The 20,910-nt window shown below is 42.5% G+C and overlaps 1 protein-coding gene and 1 pseudogene across 1 annotated transcript in view; one reads left to right on the top strand and one right to left on the bottom strand.

Moving 5' to 3' along the window:
* Positions 1-1,868: 1,868 nt before the first annotated feature.
* On the bottom strand, positions 1,869-2,351 carry LOC123626864 (annotated as a pseudogene).
* A 4,514-nt stretch (positions 2,352-6,865) lies between these two features.
* The window catches only part of PTPN14 (protein tyrosine phosphatase non-receptor type 14), a 139,777-nt gene continuing 125,732 nt past the window's right edge, over positions 6,866-20,910 (top strand). The window contains 1 exon segment of the mRNA XM_045536503.1: positions 6,866-7,313. The gene's annotated coding sequence lies outside the window, so the exon portion shown is untranslated.

Raw genomic sequence — 20,910 nt, 5'->3', positions numbered from 1 at the left:
CAGGTTCAAATCCTAAATTTGGTTCAAATGAAAATGTCGCTTTCTCCCCATATTGTTAACAGTTTGGTATATATACATCCAGACTTTTAAAAAAAAAATCTCATGTACATCCCATCCAAAATGCAGAATGACCCACAGTATAGAATTGAAGTGATTACCTCCAGGGAATGTGAAGACAGAAATGGGATGCGAAAACAGACAACCCATCTTTTAATTCTATACGTCAATATTGTTTGAAATGAGAATATATTAGAGAATATATTATTTTGTAGTATATTATTTATTTCATACTTATAATCAATTAAATAGAATAGTATAATGAACCCCTACATGGCCATCACCCAGCTTCAACAATCATCAACTCATTGCCAATCTGGCTGTATTGACACTGTCATCCATTTGCCACCTCTTGTATTATTTGGAAGCAAATGCCAGATGCCATAACATCTCAACCATAAGTATTTTGGTATACAAGGGCTGTCCAGAAAGTATCCAGCCATGTAGTATGTTCTTGTTATATTAACAATGGCTGGATACTTTCCAGGCATCCCTTGTGTATCTCTAAAAGAAGAGGACTCTTTAAGGTTACATAAACACAATTATCAGCTATCACATCTCAAATATTTCACAATAACTTCTTAATATCTATCTAAGCAGTGTTCAAATTTCTTCATAAGTGGCATAAATGACTTTTTTGTTTTATAGTTTATTTGAATTACAAGTAAGGTCACATGTCAAGATGGATAGTTGATGTCTTTTAAGACTCTTTTAGTCTATAGATGTCTCCTATTTCTTCTCCCTCTCATTAAAATGTATTTGTTTTGGTTTTTTCTTTTACAGTTTCCCACAGCCTGGATTCTGCTGATTGCATCCGTGAGTCTGAACATGTTCCTCTGTGCTTGTGTTTTTTGTAAACTGGTAGCTGAATCTACTCTAGAGGTTTGGTCAGATTCAGGTTATCTTTGTCAAAGCAAAATGGCAATAGTGTAAGGATCATCTGTTTCTGTCATGTTGGCAAACACTGATGCTCATGCCTAAAGCCATTACCTGAGGTCACGAAATGGTGATATTCTATTTTATCATCCCCTTTATTTATTATCTAGACTATTTCCATAATAAAAAACCCATCCTCATCTACTACTTTGTTAACAGTTTTTTAAGAAAAAGATGATTTATTTCCATTCCTTCATTTATCATTTTTTAAAGTAATGAGTTGATTCCAATCGTGACTAATTATATTTTCTTTCTTGTACCATCATGAACTTAAAGACTTAAACACAGTTGAAATGTTTCAACTAATTGCCATTATTTTTCTTGTTGATGCTAAAATTGGCCCATGTTTAGCCACTGAGAGTCTCTTCAAGGTGGTTCCTGAGTCCTTTGATTATGACCCCTAGTGGTTTTTTTGTTTTGTTTTTTTGAGACAGTTTCTTGCTTTGTCACCCGGCTAGAGTGCAGTGGTGTCATCGTAGCTCACAGCAACCTCAAACTCCTGGGCTCAAGTGATCCTCCTGCCTCAGCCTCCTGGGTAGCTGGGACTATAGGCACATGCCACCACATGCGGCTAATTTTTCTATTTTTTTGGTAGAGATGGGGTTCTCACTCTTGCTCAGGCTGTTCTCGAACTCCTGGCCTCAAGCGATCCTGTGGCTTTGGCCTCCCAAAGTGCTAGGATTACAGGAGTGAGCCACCACACCTGGCCCCCCTCCTTTTTGTTTCTAATTTAAATCTCTTAAGAGATGTTTTTAAACTTTTAAATTTTTAATGGTTTCTTTTAGTTATTTAAATTTTTTGGTTTTATTTAACATATTTTTAAAAACTTTTATGGTGAAAAGATATATATTTAGAATTAGCCAGCTGGACCCAGTTTAGATGATCCCAGTTTTGTTGGTGACATTCAAAGCACCGTAATCGGGAGCCAGTGGAACATATACGCCTTCTTCTCTCCATCAGGCCTGATCAGGGTGCTGACCTTGGCCACATCAATGTCACAGAGCTTCTCCACAGCCTGTTTGATCTGGTGCTTGTTGGCTCTGACATCCACAATGAGCACAAGTGTGTTGTCTTCTATCTTCTTCATAGCAGGCTCAGTGGTCAGGAGGAACTTGATGATGGCATAGTGGTCAGCTTGTTTCTCTAGGGGGCGCTCTTCCGAGGATATCCGGGCTGCCTCCAGAGCAAAAGTCAGTGTCTTGGGCCACCAGAAGGTGGGTGAAGTGCAGATCTTCTTCTTCTTTTTTTTTTTTTGTGGCTGTAGACTTCTTCAGGACTCCCTTTGTGGCCTTCAAAGCCTTAGCTTTGGCTTTGACTTTGGGAGAGGCAAGAGCTTCCTTCTTTGCCTTTGATCCCATTTTGTGAAAAGGCTATTTAACAGGTTTTTAAATGTACTCTGTCTATATATATGTGTGTGTGTGTGTGTGTACATATATATATGTGTGTGTATATATATATATATATATATGTAGAGAAAGAGAGAGAGAGAGAGAGAGAGAGAGAGAGAGAGAGAGAGAGACTTGCTATGTTGCCCAGGCTGGTCTCAAACTCCTGGCTTCAAGCGATCCTCCCACCTTAGCCTCTGGAATAGCTGGGACTGCAGGTATGAGCCACTGTGCCGGGCTACAATATTGTTAACTATAAGCATAATGTTGTAGAGCAGATCTTTAGAATTTATTCATCTTGCATTACTGACACTTTACACGTATAACATTATTTAGCAACTCCCCATTTCCCTGTCCCTCCTGTCTCTGGCAACCACAGTTCTGCTTTTTGCTTCTCTGAGTTTGACTATTTTTGATACCTCATGTAAGAGGACTCTTGCAGTATTTGTCTTTCTGTGACTGGCTTATTTCACTTAACGTAACGTCCTCAAGGTCCATCCATGTTCTCACATATTGCAGAATTTACTTCTTTTTAAAAGTGGAAAAATACCATACTCTATGTATATACCGCATTTTCTCTCTCCATTCACCATGTGTGCAGTTGTACGTGATACCTGTTTAGTCATAAAGCTTTAAAAAAAAATCACTAGATAACAAGAAGTTCATATTGCAGTGAATTCCCTAACTTGTTTTTGTTAAAAGGAAGCTCTGAATGTAACTACTATTAAAGCACTTTTAAGTGTGGTTGCTCTAAAATGTTCTCTTCCTGTCCTCTTCTGTTGCTTAATATTTTTTGCAGGTATTAATATTCTAGGCTTATTTTATTATATTTTCTGAAAGCCAGTGGATCTGAATTGGAGGGGGAAAGGCATAATAGCATTACTTGGGAAGTGTTTTCAAAATATACCTGCCCGATATATCAACAGGAGTATAGATAAACAAACTGTGACATGTTCACACGATGGAATCTCCTCTGTAATAAAAAGGAATAAACTGATACATTCAGTAACATGAATCTCAGACCATTAAAGAAGCCAGATTCCCCCCCTATATTATATACATATAGAAATACTATATGATCCCATTTACATGAAGTTTGAGAACTAGCAAGACAAATCTATGATGGTAGAAATCAGCGGGGAGGGGGTATACTGACTGAAAAGTCACACAGGGGAATTTCTTGAAGTGATGGACATTTTCTGTACCTTGACCTGGGGTGGTGGTGGTCAGATGGATATATACATATGAAAGAGTCCTCAAGCTGTATGTACACTCAGATTTGTTTTTATTGAATGTGAATAGTATCTCAACAAAATAGTGTCTAAAAATATTATACATACATACCTCCCAACCCGTCTCTACCCTAGCCTCAGGGAATAAGATATGGGAGCAGGGGATTCAGAGAGGATGAGTGTTTTGAAAAAGCTCCCCACTTCCCTCCAATACTCTAAGCTGCCAAACATCCTTTTAGGAATTGGAATTAGGCTGGGGATATATAGGCCTGTCGGGAAAGTATCCAGCCATGTACCCATTCTTGTTGTATTAACAACGGCTGGATACTTTCCAGACAGCCCCTGTATATAACTTTAAAATTTGTAGAAAGCCCCTAGACATCATCAAAGTTTTCTTAACAAAGCCTGCTTACTTTCCAGTTTGCTTTGATTGGAGACCTTGTTCTTTCAGTGATTTCAATGTCTTTGAAGGTACAAAATACATTAATGAGAGGAACATTTTGGATCCAGGTGGGTGGAGGCCCAAGAGATTCTGCTTGGTATTTATAGTTTGAGGCAGGCTTAGAAGTTGAAATATTGCTTTGGGAAAGTTAACATCGACAAGTTCCTAAAATTGCAAAGCTTTAAAGTAAATGTGTAGTGATGTGTTCTGGGCCAATCTCGTTAACCAAACTCCTGTTCACCCTGATGCAGAGTAAGGAGACTTGAGTGTGACACAGACTTAGGAAACGGGTTACTTTTTTCTTTTTTGAAAGACACTTGTGACCAGCTTTTATATATTTATCCAAAGAATGTAAGTTTTTTTTTTTTTAACCTCAAGTTGTACTTTCTATTTAAAAAAATATTTGTATTGCCTTTCTGTGATCTGTTCTAAAGAAATAGAAATGTGGCTGGTTAGATGCACTTTATAGGCTTTAAATTAATAATGTAATTTTTCTTTTTATAAGTAAAATTATTCCAATTTAAAAAATGAATCCACAGGGTTAGTGCGAAATTTTAGCTTTACTTACCATTGGAAACTCAGTGACATTCCTTGGAGTTTCAACATTCATTTTGATCCGAAGGCAAGGTGAAAACAGACCTCTCCCTACAACATGGGCTTTTTTCCCTTGGCTTTATCGCTTAGCTTCGTCCCCAGGCATGCCATCTGTCTGGAGGAGTATAGGCTCATGCAAGTTCAGACCTGGGAAGGACCTCAGAGATGAACTAATCCAACCCAACTCGGTCTGCTGTCACACTCCAATTAAAAAATAAACTCAGGCTTAGAGGTGAAGTGGCTTGCTCAGGGTCACATGGTTGGTCAGAGGCAGAACTGGAATTCTTGTGTCTGCATGCAAGTCTTTTGCCCCTTCCGTGCCACGGCAGCCTCAGGGTACTGTGCTGTGGTTGGTATCATAGTGACTTTAGAGCAACAATATACATGTTCCCACCTTTTCACTGGGAAAGACACCCAGAGGGCTCCCATCTAGTAGGAAAGAGCAGAAGCCTGAGTCTTACTACATTGAGAGCCTGAAGACATTTCTTTATCTTTACTCCTAATCCCGTTTGGGTCAAATTTCAAGGACAGTAAGAGCATGCACTTTGGACTGGACAGATGAGGGCCCATTATCATATCTTACTAGCTGCATGACCCTTGGTGAGATACATAATTTCTTCATGCCTCACTTTCCTCATCTAGGAATGGGGATAATAATACACGAGCTCATAGCGCGCTTGACACACTTCCTGGAACACAGTAAGGCAATGCCTAGTGTTTTCTTTGGGAAACCAGCAAGTCCGCACAGCGATTTCCTTGAAAATTTGAAAAACTGATTTCCTTTCAGCCTTTTTCTTCCATCCCCTTTGCTCTGTACTTAGCGTCTTTAATTCTTTACAGTTCTGGAGTTTGGCAGATGCTCGGAGAAGTCAGTCCCTACAGGTTTGTACATGGTGGGCACAATAAGGCTCTGCTTTTTGGTATCGAGTTCTCTTCCCCAAAAGGCGGGAAATTTTGTCGGACACTGAACTAATTTGGAATAATACCTTCTGTGACAATGGCTTCAAGGTCCCTTTTCAATCCAAGAAAGCTTGGAAGGACTAGACTTGAGTCCTGGGGGGATAACAGATCCCAAGACATGTCTGTAGCAATGCAAAGGACAACAGAAATGTAGGCAAAGCCTTTAACTTTACAGCTGCAGAAACCCAGGATCCCAGGGGCTGAGATACTTCTCAATCATCCAATCGGTCAGTAGCAGGGCAGGGCCTAAAACTCAGGTTCCCTGGTCTGGCTCCGAGCTTTTTCCATCGTACCAGCTGCGTCTCATTAACTCCACCTCCTAAAGTGCTAAGGAAGTTCCCTCCCAGTGCCTACCCGGGCAGGGTGGGGCGATTCTGTGGCATGGAACAAACCGGGAAAACGGCATTTTCCAACTCTCAGCACACATAGGCTGCTTTTGCCATTCCTTGCGGGGGGTGGGGGTGGGGGTGGGGGTGAGGGTGCGGGGGGAGGGGGCAAGGGTGCTCAGACACTAGGTCCGGTACCTGGAGGTCTGGGTGTCCTGGGGAGAGATATCTGAGACCGCATACCCGGTGAGGCCACCTTACTCTCCCCTGGTGTGTCTTGCCCTGTGTGGTGGCTACCCGGGATCGTCCTGCTCGGAGGGTCCCGCGACACAAGGTGGACTGTCCTTGCGCTAGGACAGAGTGGGCGAGTTGCAGCCGCCGCCCGGTCCCTGTGGTTTTCGGAAACCTAGGTGGGATTTTCCTTTCCTTGCCGCTGTCTCCCCCGCGGCGCGAGCGGCGCAGGGTTGGGTCGGCTGCGGTCGCTTTGCCTCCACTCCCACGTCTCTTACTCCGGGGAGTTTCCTCCCGTCTTCTGTCCTCAGCTCCCACCTTTTAAAACATTTTTTCAAAGCTACCCCGTGAAAAGTGCGCGACTTCTCCCGGGCCTGCAGAAGGAGCTCCCGCAGCCCGGCATTCCTCAGATTCCAGCGCTGTGACGTCCCCGAGGACCGCGCGCCTCCGGCTCGGGAGCTCGGGCTCCACGTTTCGGCGATCGCGCGCGCGTCCCCGCGGCGTCCCCGGCGCGCGCCCTCCGGCCGCATTCCTCCCCGCCCGCGGCCGCGCGCCCCGCGCTCCCCCCGCCTCCAGGCGCCCAGCGCCACCGAGCCCGGCCCGGGGGTGGGGGAGCCCGGCCGCCGGCGCCTGCTCCGTCCCCTCCCACTCGCACGGCCCCTTCCTCCCTCCTCTCCCTGCCGCTCGCGTTTCCTGCCGCTCTGGCTCTCCCGGCCCCTCAAAGTTCTTCCCAACTTTTTCTCCGCCGGGCGAGCGCAGCCGGCGCAGGCTCGGGGGCAGGTCGCTGCGCTCCTCCGGGCTCAGCTGCCCCCTCTCCGGGCGCAGATCCTCCGGGAGCAGTGGACACAGAGTGGCCGCTGGCGGTCCTTCCCCTCCCACCTCTGCCGTCCTCCCCGGCCTCCTCGCCCCGGCGCCCCTCGGGCGGGACAACCCCGTGCTTGGGTTTCTCTCCTTGTCCCCTCCGGTGCGCCCCTGCGCCGACGATCGCGCCGGGATCGCGGCGGAAACCTCGCTCCCCTGTCGCCTCCGCCGGCTCCTTCCCTCCGCCCCTCCTCCGCCAGCCAATTCCGTGGGGACTTGGGGCTCCGCAGCCGCGAAGGACAACCTTTCCGCGCGGGGCTCCGGGACGCGGCGGGGGCCATGTAAGCAGGTAAGCCCCGTCCGAGCCGGGGGAGTCGGGCCCGAGGCTGGGGGCCGCCGGGGCGCTCCGGGCGCCTCGCAGATGACTTGGGCAAACGCTGGCAACGCCACCTTGCTGTTGGCGGCCCGGGACGCCTGGCAGGGCGGCGGGGGCGCGAGGTGGCCGGGCCGCCGGGGTGTTATTTCCCTGTGCGCGCTGCCCGCGGTGAGGCGCACGGCCTGTCCGGGTTGTGAGCCGGGAGGTGAGCGCTGTCTGGGGAGTTTGTGGTTAAACTCACACCCTCGCCCCCCTTTCCATTCCCTCCTGCGCTTGGGGAACGAGAGAGGGCCCGGAAAGGGCAGCTTGGCGATACCTAGACCGCGGGGGCGAGGAGGATGAAAGACGAACGACGTTTTGGTCACTGCAGCGCGGTAGGGGGATGCAACTCCCCGTCGCCCCGTCTGCCCCCCACGGGGACAGGATCTTGGGAGGGCGGGCAGATTTCTTGCCCTCCCTCTACGCCCTGGCCGAGCCACCGAACTCCTGGGCGTCTAGGCTCCTACTTGGGTGGTCGAGCTGGTTCTTGGGGAAAGCTTTGGTCCCATAATTTCAGACCAGGTCTCCACCTCAAACTTTAAAAAGTTCTGAGTATTAACAACCTCCACGTGACCCCCCACATTCTCGGATTTGAATACTTGTAAGTAGGTTTTTCAAACCTTCTCTTCTGGAGGGAACAGTGCGGTAGCTCTGTCCCTATCTCCTTTTCCCTCACACTTCCTTCAGTTCCTGTCACCCTCCCCCATCCCCACCTACAATTTACAGAGATTGTAGGGTTTTGACTTAAGTCTGTCGGAGGGACTGCCTGTTTGTTACAGGCTCTTTGTGACGGTGAGGAATCTCTAAACTGCGGGCGGCATCATACAGTTACCACCGGTGTGTTAATTTCCACCGATGTGTTAATGTCTTGAAATGGATTGGTTCGCTCATTCATTCGACGAACCCAGTATTGAGCTTCTACTCTGCTAGGAACAGGGGGATAGAAAGATGCTAAAACACGATCACAGTGCAGGAATCTGCAGCTTAGTGGAGGAAACCCGAAGGCTGATCAAGAATTACAGTGCAGTGGAAGAGGGCTCCTGTGAGAGCCTCAGGAAGGGTTGGTCCTGCAGGTGAGCTGTGATCTGGGCTTACAGGGTAGATTCAGGTGTGCTCACCTGGAGGAGTGATTAGGAGAGTGGCTTTTAGGTAGAGGAAAACATCTGGTGCAAAGTCAGTGCAGAAAAGGAGAGAAAGGTCATACCTAACTATCTGGGGGCTGGAGGAGGATTTATGGCCAGGTCGGTGCAGTGTGGCTACCCCTAACCCTCCCCTCTCATCAGAAATTAAGCTAGCCCCTCCGCCCATCCGAAATTAAACTGGAAGCATCTTACCCACTTATGTGAACCACAGGTAGCTTCCAGAGAAGCAAACATCTCCCTTTTTGAATACCATTCAGTGCCTGATGCTGTTTTTTCCACAAGCACCTGTGTTGTATGATTATCTAAATTTTAATTGGCCCATGCTGGGTTTCATTAAAATAGTACTGATTCCTTTTTAATAGAGTTCCTTGACAGCAGTAGGTGATGATAATACCGCAGCATTACAGACTTTGTGTTATAAAGTTATCATTAAGTGATGGGGTTAAAAGCTTGTGCCATAGAAATGACACCTGGAATAGCCCTTTTGCCTCATCTGAATGGGTGGCCATGATGCACAGAACTCATTTATTTATGTGTCACTATGTTTTTTAGAGTATTCTCTACTTTTAAAAGTCATGATTATTGCTTTAGCAGGGTTGTAAGGAATAGTGTTCCTTTCTCTGAACCTTTATGAAAACTGGGTGTATGTTGTATCTTCTTGCAGCTCCTTGTAGCCTAATGGCCCAGGATTCAGCAAACGCTGCCTAGAAAAGTTCCTTGTAGTACAGCAGTGTTTTGTATTATACATAGTTTGCCTTTCAAGGGTGCCTCTCCACTGCGCTGAAGTGGCGTTGTAGTATTGTTCATAGTGGTTGAGCCTTGGCGGAAGTGGCAGATGTCCAGCTTTTGGTGACCTCAGGCCAGTACATCAGAGTGGGAAGAGCGCACTGACTTCCTACAACTTTAAGTATTTATCTAAGCCCCTCTACTGGCATCTTATCTCAAGAACAGCCCCTTGACAGGAGTTTTCCTGAAGTTACAGGACCGGCATGAGAGAAATGGCTGAAGAGAAGCCCTTTCCTGGTAATCACAGGTAGCTGCTTAGTTTCCACCATTGGCTTAAATACGTAATTATTATTAACACTAAAGTAATTCGGGTTTATGCATACTTTGTCCCATGGACAGCTGTCATAGGACAAACATGGAGACTATTTTAATATGGAAGAATCATAAAGAATTCAGAGAAAAAAGATCAGAATTTTTAGAATAATTCTTACTTGCCTTGAATGGATGAGCCAAATGTCAAGAATTATGAGGATTTTTTTTTTTTTTTCCCCAATGCCTGCCTGCCTTATTAGGAGTTTAAACTTTCTGCAGAGACGTAAACTTCAACCCTTTGGTTGCATATTACAGCCTTCCTGGGTTCCATACACTTGCCCTTTTTGATCAGATTCTTGGATTTGAACCTCATTACTTAGTCACTAAGTGCTGTGTATTTTTAAAATTCATTCTAAACCTCAAAACAGTGCTATGCACTTTGTTAGAGATAAGGCAGGGGAAAGAGATAAGATGTAATACTTAATTAACCAATTAAGGAATGAGGGAAAACAAACACAAAAGCTTTGGTAAGGAAGGAGTTTCCAAGTTAATGCCTAAAATAAGCTTTTTGATCTCCCCTTACTGATTTAAATTGATTTAGTTTACCCTTCCCCTGTCCGTATCCCATGGAAGGCTTGAGTGGTGTGTGGCAAATTCTGCAGCTTTTCCTGCAGAATGTAGCACCAGGGGGGCCAGATTTGGGAGTTTGAAATATAGCTAGGTTTGAATTCCAGGTCTGCCATTTTTTTTAGTTGTGTGATGTTGGATGAACTTTGTAGCCTTGCGGAGCCTCAGTTTCTTCATTTGCAAGGTGAGCCAGTAGCATCTAGCTTGCTGGGATATTTATGGAGAATTCCGTGTAGTGTGGTATACAGCACTTCACTCAGAGTAGGTTGAGGATGGCCATTTATAATGTTCAAGGAGTTGTATGTGGCCATGAATGTGCTCTTTGTGTTTTAATTTTTTTCCAGCAGCCTGAATTCACATGTGTGCCAACATACACATAAAGCTTTGTCTTTGACTTTTTTTTTTTTAAAGTCTACTGGCTCAAAGCAAACATGTTAGCTGGCAGCTGCCATGTGACCCTTTATACAGGGAGGTTGAGAGTTCCAGAGCCAGGCAGTAGGGAAGTTTGGGGAGGGAAAGCCACCCTTTGAGAAAAAGGCAGAGAAAAAGATCCTTTTCCTTGTATGTTTCTTATTATAACCAGGGTCCAGTGTATTATGTAAACATCCTTGTATTTTTAATGTTGAAATCTGGTAATGTTAGGCTAACTCTGCCTGTCTTTAATAAGAGTGCAAAAACTAGCTTATGTATCTTTGCAGCCTTGATTTCCTTCTTTGAAACCCAAATATAAAGAATCAACTGCAACACCTCTAGTATAATGCCAGCCACGGGTTGCTTGAACTTTAATGTTGCCTTTCATCTGAGAAGCCTAAAGTATCTGACAAACATTAACGTATTGATCTTCACATCAGCCTCCCAGCGAGTGGGAGGGAATGTTAGAAGAAAGGAACAACTCAAAGAAGGACAGGTGTGTAGTATGTATTCTTGAAGCAGAATGGATGGCCAAGAATTAGTTAAATCTTGCATGCAGGATTGCAGGCAGGCCTGAGGTCATATGAGGGTACCCTACCCCTTTGCAGGGTCAGGGGGAGAAAGCCTAGGAAAAATGCAGGTCTGACTGGGATTTTTACAGTGGAAGGGAGGAGGAAATGCATCTGGACCAGACCAGTGATGTCTTTGCCATACATTGCATGCATGCTAATTATGAAAATAATCTTGGAATTATTTATAATTCAGAATTAAAGGATATGATGCAGTGTTTGTGGATGAAGGACTTAAGGGTAGCCGAGGATAAAAGGTAATAGTGACTAAGTGCCTTTTTGTGCGATAAGGGTGGTTATGGGTCTAGTTGGATTATAAATAGTGTATTAACATTGTTTTAATTTCCTTTTCTTTTTTCCTGTTGCTTCTCTATTTCTTGACTTTCTCTCTGCTGTCAAGCTTTTGTTTGATTTTCTTCATTGTTCTTGTTATTGGGGAAAAAAAGCAGCCATTCTTGGATCCATCTTACGTGTAAAATTTGATATGTGAGTGATTTAGCTCAGTTTCTTAGGGGGCTCAATTAGGCCTAAGTCAAGAGTTTCATCCTGAGCCTGGTCAATTAGCTTGACCCAGAGGACTATTGCATATCCGGAGAGCCTGTAACCCTAGTTGGCCATCCCATAAATGCTTGATGTTAGTCGATGGGGAGGAGTCTGGTAAGAAAATGAGATAGGGATCCTTTGGTGGTGTAGCATCCTCTAAGTAGTAGAATATCCTCCTCCTGTTTGTAATGTTTGTGATTTTAGTGTTGAACTGCATTCCTAAGTTAGGAAGCCTTACTGTGTGGGCCGCTGACTTGATCTACTTTGCCTTACAAGTTTTGAACTCACAGGGAAAAATTACTGGTTGTTGAAATTAGCAAAAATTCCTAATGCATATCTTTGTGTGAGCTGTGCATACTTATATACTTAATTTCTTTGAGTCTTTGGAAATCTGCCTGTGGGGGTTATTTCACATTCCATTCCTCTCAAGTAGTTGGGACATTAGCTAAAAGGGTAGATCCCAACCTCCAGTGAGCAGCAGAATCACCTGGAGGGCTTGTTAAACAGGTTGCATCTGCCATGTCCACCCCAGTTTCTGATTAAGTATGTTTCAGGTGGGCCTGAGAACTTCCATTTCCAAGGAGCTCCCAGGTGATACCAATGTTGCTCCTGGTTCTGACGAAGTGCATTTTGACAACCACTGGGCTAAGAAATCTTGTTTCATCCACCCACCCCTGTTTCTCAGGCTTGGTATGGTGGTCACTTAACTTTTTCACCACATTGGTTTGAATGATTCTGTTCCTGGTTGTTTCGAGCTGCAGAGAGGCTGGGTGTCAATTAATGGCCACTTATGCCTATCCAGGCCCATGCATTTCAGTGGATCTGCTTGGCTCTCATCTCCAATCCAGACCTCTCTCAAACACTTTGGTTTATTTCATGCTTATATCTGTCTGAGTATCTGACGTACGTGCCAAAAAAAAAAAATCCTGCCTGTCTCAAATTGAACTCTCCAGTCTCTTGCCACAAGGTTTGCTGCTTTCGTATTTCCAGTCTCAGTGATGTCGCCACGTATTAAGAGCTGCTCAAGTCAGGCTCTTGGAGTTTTCTTCCATGTGTCGTTCTCTCTTTGCACCCTCAGCCTCTTTTCTCAAACCCCAGTAACAAATCCCATCAGTCATTAGGTCCTTTGAGTTGGAGTCTCTAAAATATCTTCAATTTGTTCCTTTCCCTCCATCCCCACTGCCTCTTGGGATTTTCCAAGAGCTTTGCTATGGTTTGAACGTCCCCTCTGAAACTTACGTTGCAATTTAATTGCCATTGTAACAGTATTAACAGGTGGGAATTTGAAGATGTGATTAGGAGAGGCCCTCATGAGGAGATTAATGTCAGGTGAGTTGGTTGTTATAAAGTGAGTCCAGCCCCTGGTGCCTTTCTCAGTCTCGCATGCTCACTTCCTTCCGCCTTCTGCCGTGGGATGACCTTCGCCAGATGCCTGCACCATGCTCTTGGATTTCCCGGCCTCCAGAACTGTGAGCTAAATAAACTTCTGTTCTTTCTAAATTACTCAGTCTGTGGTATTCTCTTACAGCAGCAGAAAATAGACAAAGATAAGCATTAAAGACTGTCTTCCATATAGTCTTCATCTCTTCTTTCAGCACTACAAAAAGGACTTTTGAAAACAAATTTTTAAAAAAATCTGGTTTTGAATATTATTTAAAGTCTTTTGCTTCTTATTCCCTTTATGAAATGGCTTCTTGACCCCTGACTACTTTCCCATTCCTGTCTGTTGACCTTCCTCTCTGTCTATGCCAGCGCCCCTGACGTTTGGGTGATGTTTAATTCCCCTCTCGGTTGTTACATTCAGATCCGGAGTGGCCTCTCCCCTTCCTACCTGGCTGGCCACTATGCATTCAGCTAAAGCTTGGCCTTCATTCTACTCCTCCCCACTACCAGCTAGGTATTCTTTTCTTTATAGTCCCATAGCGCTTTGAACTTACCTACCTTAGTAAGTTCACCGTATGGTGCTTGTTTATCTCCCTGTCTCCTCTTCTCTGGGTAGGGATCTTAGTTCACTCCGCAGAGGTTGGATAGCAGTAGCCAAGATGATGCTGTTATTGCCATTTTGCAGATAATGAAATGAAGTTGCTTTTAAAAAAGTGTTTAGAATCAGTGAATGAATGCATTTTTGAAACACCTGAGGGTTGAGAGCCCAGCCTAGTTTGGAATTTATTATTTATTCTCTAATAAATAATTATGCTCTGGGAAAATTACATCTTGTTAATGACTATATGTGATTTTTTAAAAATTAAGCTGTTGTCTGAAGTTACTAATGCTGTGGTTCATAATGTTTTGCTTTACTTCGATACTTCAAAAACATTTTTTTTTCTCATTTTTAAGCCTAGGAAATATTGTAAATCAAGGAAGCATAAATATGACAGAAAGATTAGGAAGTAGGAACATTGGAGGATTAAGACCTAAAACTAAGTTGTTTTTGTAGGTTTTGGTATATTGATTAGAATATGCTTAATTTCTTTCCTATGCATTGTTTTCTTTTGTACCTTACATAAAAGAGAAAAAGGCAGAATCCCTTGTTATTCAGAATCTAAGTGATTAGTTTTTAAAGTGAGAGACAAGACTCCATGACACTGTGCCAAGATGTTTGCCAGCTTGCACATAACCAAAACGGCCTGTTTTGCTTACAGAACTATGATAAGCAGCAATGATATCATTGATGTTTCCCCCAAAATCACAAGATTGGCTCTCCCTGTTATTTTAGTTCTCAAGTAAAAGGGATTAAGGCAGATTTCATGGTTATGGAAGTGAATTTGTCATGAATTACCTATATACTTCAGCTTGATATTTAAGGTTCTCTGCAAATAATCCCTAAGTGGACCTCTGATTTCTTCAGATTTATGTTCCGCTATTCCTCAGGGCTCTGCCAAGCTGCAGGTGTTTCCTGAACAGGCCCAGTAATTTTCCTCCTATGGTCGTGCTGTTTCCTTGCCCAAGAATCCTAACACTCATCGTTGCCTATCAGAGCCATCCCTCAAAGTCCTCCTTAAATAGCACTTTCTCTGGGCAGCTTTCCCTGATCTCCCTCTGGGTCAGGCTCTCCTGCCATGCTGTGCTTGCTCTCTACCTCGCTGTGCTTGGTGTGTCCTGGTGCCCCGGCCTCATCCCCCTCATTAGCCTATCAGCTGCCTCATAACGGCCACCTGCCTCACTCCTCCACGTAGGTCGTGGCTTCTCTTCTGCACTGGGTCCCCTGTAATTGCTCATTCAGGTCTGCTGCCCCGTGTCTCAGGCATGCGCTGTGAATGAGGCTCAGGTGCCCTTCCTTCTTCATTAGGACAGTCCTTCAGTGAAGACAGCTGTCGCAACAGTTACCACTGTGTGTTAGCCGTCCCTTGTCCAAGTGCTGGGGCCAGTCCACCTTCTCCACTACAGACTTTTCTAAGACACGTCTGATACCTTCACTCTCCTGCTTTAAGTCTTTCTTGCCACTTTATGTTGTTTAGGGACAGCTAGATAGAGAGTAAAAGTATAAGGAAATGCCAGAAGGGCAAACGTTAAATACAGAGCGTGGTGGGTAGGGGTGTCGGTGACGATGGAGATGTGATGTTGTTTCCTAAGTTGGGTGATGGGAGCACGTATGTTTCTTACATTCTCTTTTAGGTCTACAATATTTAATTTTAAAAATTCAGCAAATTGCTCATGATTCAGAGCACACTCTCCAGCAGAGCATTCGAGGCTCTGGATGGCTCTCGGTCCTACCTATCTTCCTAGCCTCGTCTGGCCACTCCCCTAAGCCTCCCCTGGCTTCCTGTCACCTTTCTCCAAGCATTTCTCAGTGTTGAAACTTTGTTGCTTTGACTCATGCTGTTATTGTTATTTCTCCCCTGAATTCCTTTTACTATCTGATCACATAATCTCCTACTCATTCTTTAATGCTTAGGCTGATGTTTACATCTTTTTGGGTGTTTTATCTGACATTCCCTTCTCATTATTAGGGGTAATTCATTGTTGCCTTATCTGTCTTCCTGTCGTACTGCACACACCCTTTGCTGTGGAATGCTTCACAGTGGGTTATAGTCGTTTGTGCTTCTCTTTCACCAAAGTCGTGAACTTTTCGAGGACATGTTTCGTAATTTGTTCTTGACACCTGATGGCAGAGTAGATGGTCAATAAATGTTTGGGGAATTGATGAGTAGTAGATGTAAGATAAATATTTTTAATTGAAGTAATTTTTTTTAAAGCGTGCCCATAAACACTTCAAAACAAATGAAAGGGAATATCCTTTGGGCTCAGTATCTGAAATTTCGATTATAAATCTAATGGATTTATCCATGGATTTCCTAATTCAAACACATGGTTTCTTTTAGATACTATTTCTTCTGCTTTTCGCATTTGCTTTATGGTGGTGGATTTTTTTTTTTTTAATAGCCATTCATGCTCCCTCTCCCTTCCTTTCCCCCATCACCATGGAGTGTGTTTGTGGTTTCTGTATAGTGTCCCCAGGTGTGTGTGAATCTAAGTTTGGAAATAGCTCTAGGCTGTGAAATGGTATCACTTGTAAAGGGTGACTTCTGCCATTAGTGCCACTTGCACTAGGATGGAGGAGCGGCACATCCATTTAGAGCAGAGGCTGCGTAGTTTATTTTTGTGGCAGACGTGTCCCACTGCAGAGCTGTAATAACCATAATGAAGGAGGATTATGCTGCATTAGGTTTATGAAGGGTGCACCAGTCTGTTACCAGGGTCAATGGTGACAGCTCAAGCCAGCAATTAGGTTTCATTTAAGACTCCAGGCAATTGGCATTCCCTTCTGCCAAAGAAATACTGGGACCTATTAGGCATATATTTCATTATGCACCTTTTTCATCATACATTTTGTGAAATGTGCCGTCCATGATGAAGTACACATTTTTTGAGCCATAAGCAGGTCTCCAAATTATCATTTGAAAAATGGGGCTGACTTTTAATTTTAGACTCCCTGCATTTAAATCCATGGGTTATGCTAACTAACATTCTGGGTGCCTTGTGCTTTTTAAATCGGTATATTTTTTAAAAGATCATATAAATTCTTTTATTCAAAGGTAAGGAATTTGTTATGGAATATTATATAATTATGTGATTTATGAGGGGGGAAAAAGTATAACTGATGTGAAATGAATTAAAATTCCAAAATAATGAAATGACACCTACTGATCTTAATTATATTCTTTAGAAAATGATTGTTTCACTTAAGAGGCATCTAAAAATAAAGACAGGGGAGGATGATTTGTGCTGAGCTGCTGCTGAGCAGCTGTTTGGTCTGAGTGCCAGGTTAGGTACAAGTGTGTACTTTGTGTTGCTTCATCCTTATGAATACGTTTAGGAATTTTAGCTTTGCCTGTAAATATGAAGTGGTATTTAGTAAGTTATTCAAACAGATTTTCTCCCCTCTTCCCTCCTCCCTCCTCTCTCCCCTGCCCCTTCCTTCTTCCTTTGGAATAAATTATCTCCATTTAGAGGATTCTGATTGGTTAATTACCATATATGTATTCAAAGTCAATGTCTTTCTCAGGTATGAGAAAAGAGAGAAATTTCAGGCCAGAAACGCAGTGCAGAAGTTTACAAAGGATGATTATTTCCACGGGGTAATTAGGCTGTCTCCCTATCATTTGGTTCTCAGTTTGCATTATTATTTTTTCTCATTGTAGACTGGTAAAACTGTAATAATGACTGAAATCTATGTACATTAGTATATTAAAGACTCTGAGAAGTCCTGCAGCAAATGAAAACATTTCAAAGCTAAATTCATTTTAGTAAGGATTTTTTTTTTTTTTTTTGGAGACAGGGTCTTGCTCTGTCACCCAGGCTAGAGTGCAGTGGTGTGATCATAGCTCACTGCAGCCTTGAACTCCTGGGCTCAAGCAATCCTCCTGCCTCAACCTCCAGAGTGGCTGGGACTACAGGTGCATGCCACCACGCCCAGCTAAATTTTAAATTTTTTTTAGAGCTGGTGTCATGCTATGTTGCCCAGGCTGGTCTGGAACTCTTGGCCTCAGCCAATCTTCCCACCTCAACCTCGTCGGCTTGCTAGGATTATAGGCATGAGCCACTATGCCCTGCTAGTAAGGATCTTTTTTTTTTTTTAAATTCTATTTAAATCTCACAGGAGACTAATATTACATGGAATACCTATTAGAGGTACTTGATTTAGAAAGTACCTGGAATAGAGAAGATGTGTTTGTTGTATTTATGAAACTCACCATATAATTTAGACAGTATAGTGGCTTGGATTGTTACAACAATTAAACACTTAAAGTCTTCATTATCAGACCAGTACTAAGAAAAAAAAAGTATCGAAGATCAAGGAGCCCAACAGAAAAACAGAAAAGGAAAAAAGGACCAGAACTAACTTTAATCTTTTAAATAATTGGACTTTTTTTTTTTTTTTTTTAGAACACAGGAGTTTCAAGGAAAATATCCGGAATTTATTTATGCAACCAACTTTCAGGAAAAGTTTAAAGGGCAGTAAACATTTACACTAATTTTGTATTTACAATACAGTGAGAATAATGTTCAGATTAATTCGAGGTACCCCAGGAACCTCATCCTTCAAAGAAAGATTCAGATATATTCAGTGTTCTGTGTTATTGAGGCCAGAAAATGTGGTTAATATATACACTACGGAAAAATCTTTTCGTTCTACAACTTTTGGCCATCAGCCGCCCTCCTCCCCCTTTGCTAGTAATGCTTCCAAAGAGCAAGCAGGCAGGCTGGGGAGGTGTAAGCCTTTGAGGGCTTTAGAAATGCCATTGCAATTATTTTGTTAATAGTTGCCTCTGTTTAAATTGTTTTGTGTAATTGAGCACGTAACAAAGGCATTGTGAGTATAACATGAACAGTTTTTCTCCACTGTGGCCTCTTTACTCATGTCAGGGTAATTTGCTCAGCATTCACTTCACTTTTCCACACACTCACCTCTGGCCTTTTACAAAGCAGAGCTTTATGTAGAGAGATCTCTTTTCTTCTACAGCCTTTAAACTCAACATTCTGAAAGAGATGTTATTTTTATCTATAGTTTATCCTTGAGAAATATGTGAGTTAAAGAGATTATTTGTTCAAGTCTCACAGGTAGTAAGTGGAATAAGTAGCATTTGCACCTCCGGTTCTCTCTGATTCCACAGCCCAAGTTCTTAACCACTGCTTAGGCTCAGGAGTCTGCAGGGCAAGTACATGTTCCTTCTTCCCCTCCTTCCTCCCTCTTCCTTTCTTTCCTCTTGTCCATCCATCAGTTCGTTTAATAAATGCATTTTGCTGTTTTTGAAGGTGGAGATGTTTTTCTATGGCCATAATCTTTAAAAGAAGCAGCAACTAGCAATGTAGCCATTAGCCCCATGTGGCTGGCCGTTCAGCATTTGAAATGTGTCTAGTTTGAGTTGGCATTTGCTGCCAGTATCAAAATACACGGGACTTTGAAGACTTAGTATGGAGGAAAAAAAAAAAAAAGAATGTAAAATACCTCATCATAATTTTTTTATTACATGTTGAAATGATAATATTTTGGGTATATTGAGTTCAATCTATTACCAAAATTAATTTCACTTGTCTTTATTTGCTTTTTATATGTGACTACTAGAAAATTAAAAATTACATATATGGCTTGCATTTATGGGTCACGTTGTATTTCTTCTGGACAGCAGTGTTTCAGATGGTTATCAAACTATCCCAAGGAGCCCTAGTCCTTCGGTGATGCCTAAGAGGACTGGGGGAAAAGTGGTTAGAGACGGAAAGTAGAGTAGTTATTGTATTTTCTGTTGTAAGAAGCAAGCTTGATGACACCGTAGATGACTGGCAGAGAGAAACTACTATTAGCTGGCATTTATTTAGTACTTGTGCAAGTACTTTGTCCAGCACTTTAAGTGGATTATCTTTCTTGATCCTTACAACCGCCCTGTGAAGTAAGCACTATCATTGGCTTATTATAGATGAGAAAACCATGGCTTAGAAAGACTAAGTAACTTGCGCAAGATCCTACAGCTAGTATATAAATACTGGTTTACTGTGTAACACCACTGGTGTGCAAATAGTAGTAAATGACAGACCAGAGTGTCAAATCTGGGTGTGAATCCAGAGCTTGTACTTGTGACCACTCTGTATCATCACTTCTTAAAGGCAAAAAACCCACATTACCTAGAACCGATCTGTAGTAGTCCTTTTATTCATTAGCATCGACCAAGGGTACCCATTCTCCTGAGTATGGAAAGATAGCGACTTTGAATTAGCGAATATAACACAATAATTGATGTTTCTAAAAAAGACCTGAAGTTATCAAAGTAATGATGAAATCATGCTTAATATACTCCATTTACTAACCCAAGGTTATCTTAATTAGAAAGATATTTAACAAATTGTTTTTAGAAACTTAAAGCATACTTCAGATTCCTTTTTAAATGAGAGGCATTGCTGTATTTCATAGCAAGTACAGATTTTGTAAATACAAGCATTAGCCCTTTTTTCCCTCAGTGTAACAGTATTTTTAAAAAATTGGTAAAAGTCTACCCACAAATCTATTCTAAGCTATTTAACAATTTTTTTCATATTCTTGTCTATGTTCATGTGCAGACATATTTTCATAGTTGTAGTTTTATATACTCTTTCACCTATATGCATGCATGCTTTGCATAGTCTTAATAACTATTTTTAGTATGTCTGCATATGATATACTATAAATCTATTTTTAAAAATTATTGAAAGTAAATACATTTTGTTTCTTATTATTCCATAGAAGATGATAATGAGGATTATTCACATTAGTAGTTTTTTTGTTGTTGAATTTATTTTTGGATAGATTCCCATAAGTGAGATTGATTGTTATGATGACCATTTTTATGATTCTTGAATCGTACATATGCAATGGAATTTCAAACATAGGTCATAAAGATAAATTCAGTGGTAACATAGCTTTATTTTCAGGTAGCTTAGGGTCTTTCAGATCTTGCTTTTGCACAATGTTTGACGAGGAAGTGGATAATCCCAGCAAATACTTTCTCCTAACTCTTGCTTTTGTCTATTTTTTACAGTTTCCTTCTTTATAGTCTGACAAAAGAATAGTTGAACCCTAAATCATAGGCTGAATAATAACCCTCGTGCTAGATTCACTTTTGCCACAAGTGTCCACTAATCCTTACATCATGTGAAGCAGAAAAAAGTGTGTCAAGTAGGAATATTTCTGTTATGAATATGGTATGTGTAGAATTGTTGAAAAATATA

Source organism: Lemur catta, chromosome 23, assembly GCF_020740605.2.
Source record: "Lemur catta isolate mLemCat1 chromosome 23, mLemCat1.pri, whole genome shotgun sequence".
In the NCBI taxonomy this organism is placed as follows: domain Eukaryota; kingdom Metazoa; phylum Chordata; class Mammalia; order Primates; family Lemuridae; genus Lemur; species Lemur catta.
This window is presented reverse-complemented; position numbering and strand designations above follow the sequence as displayed.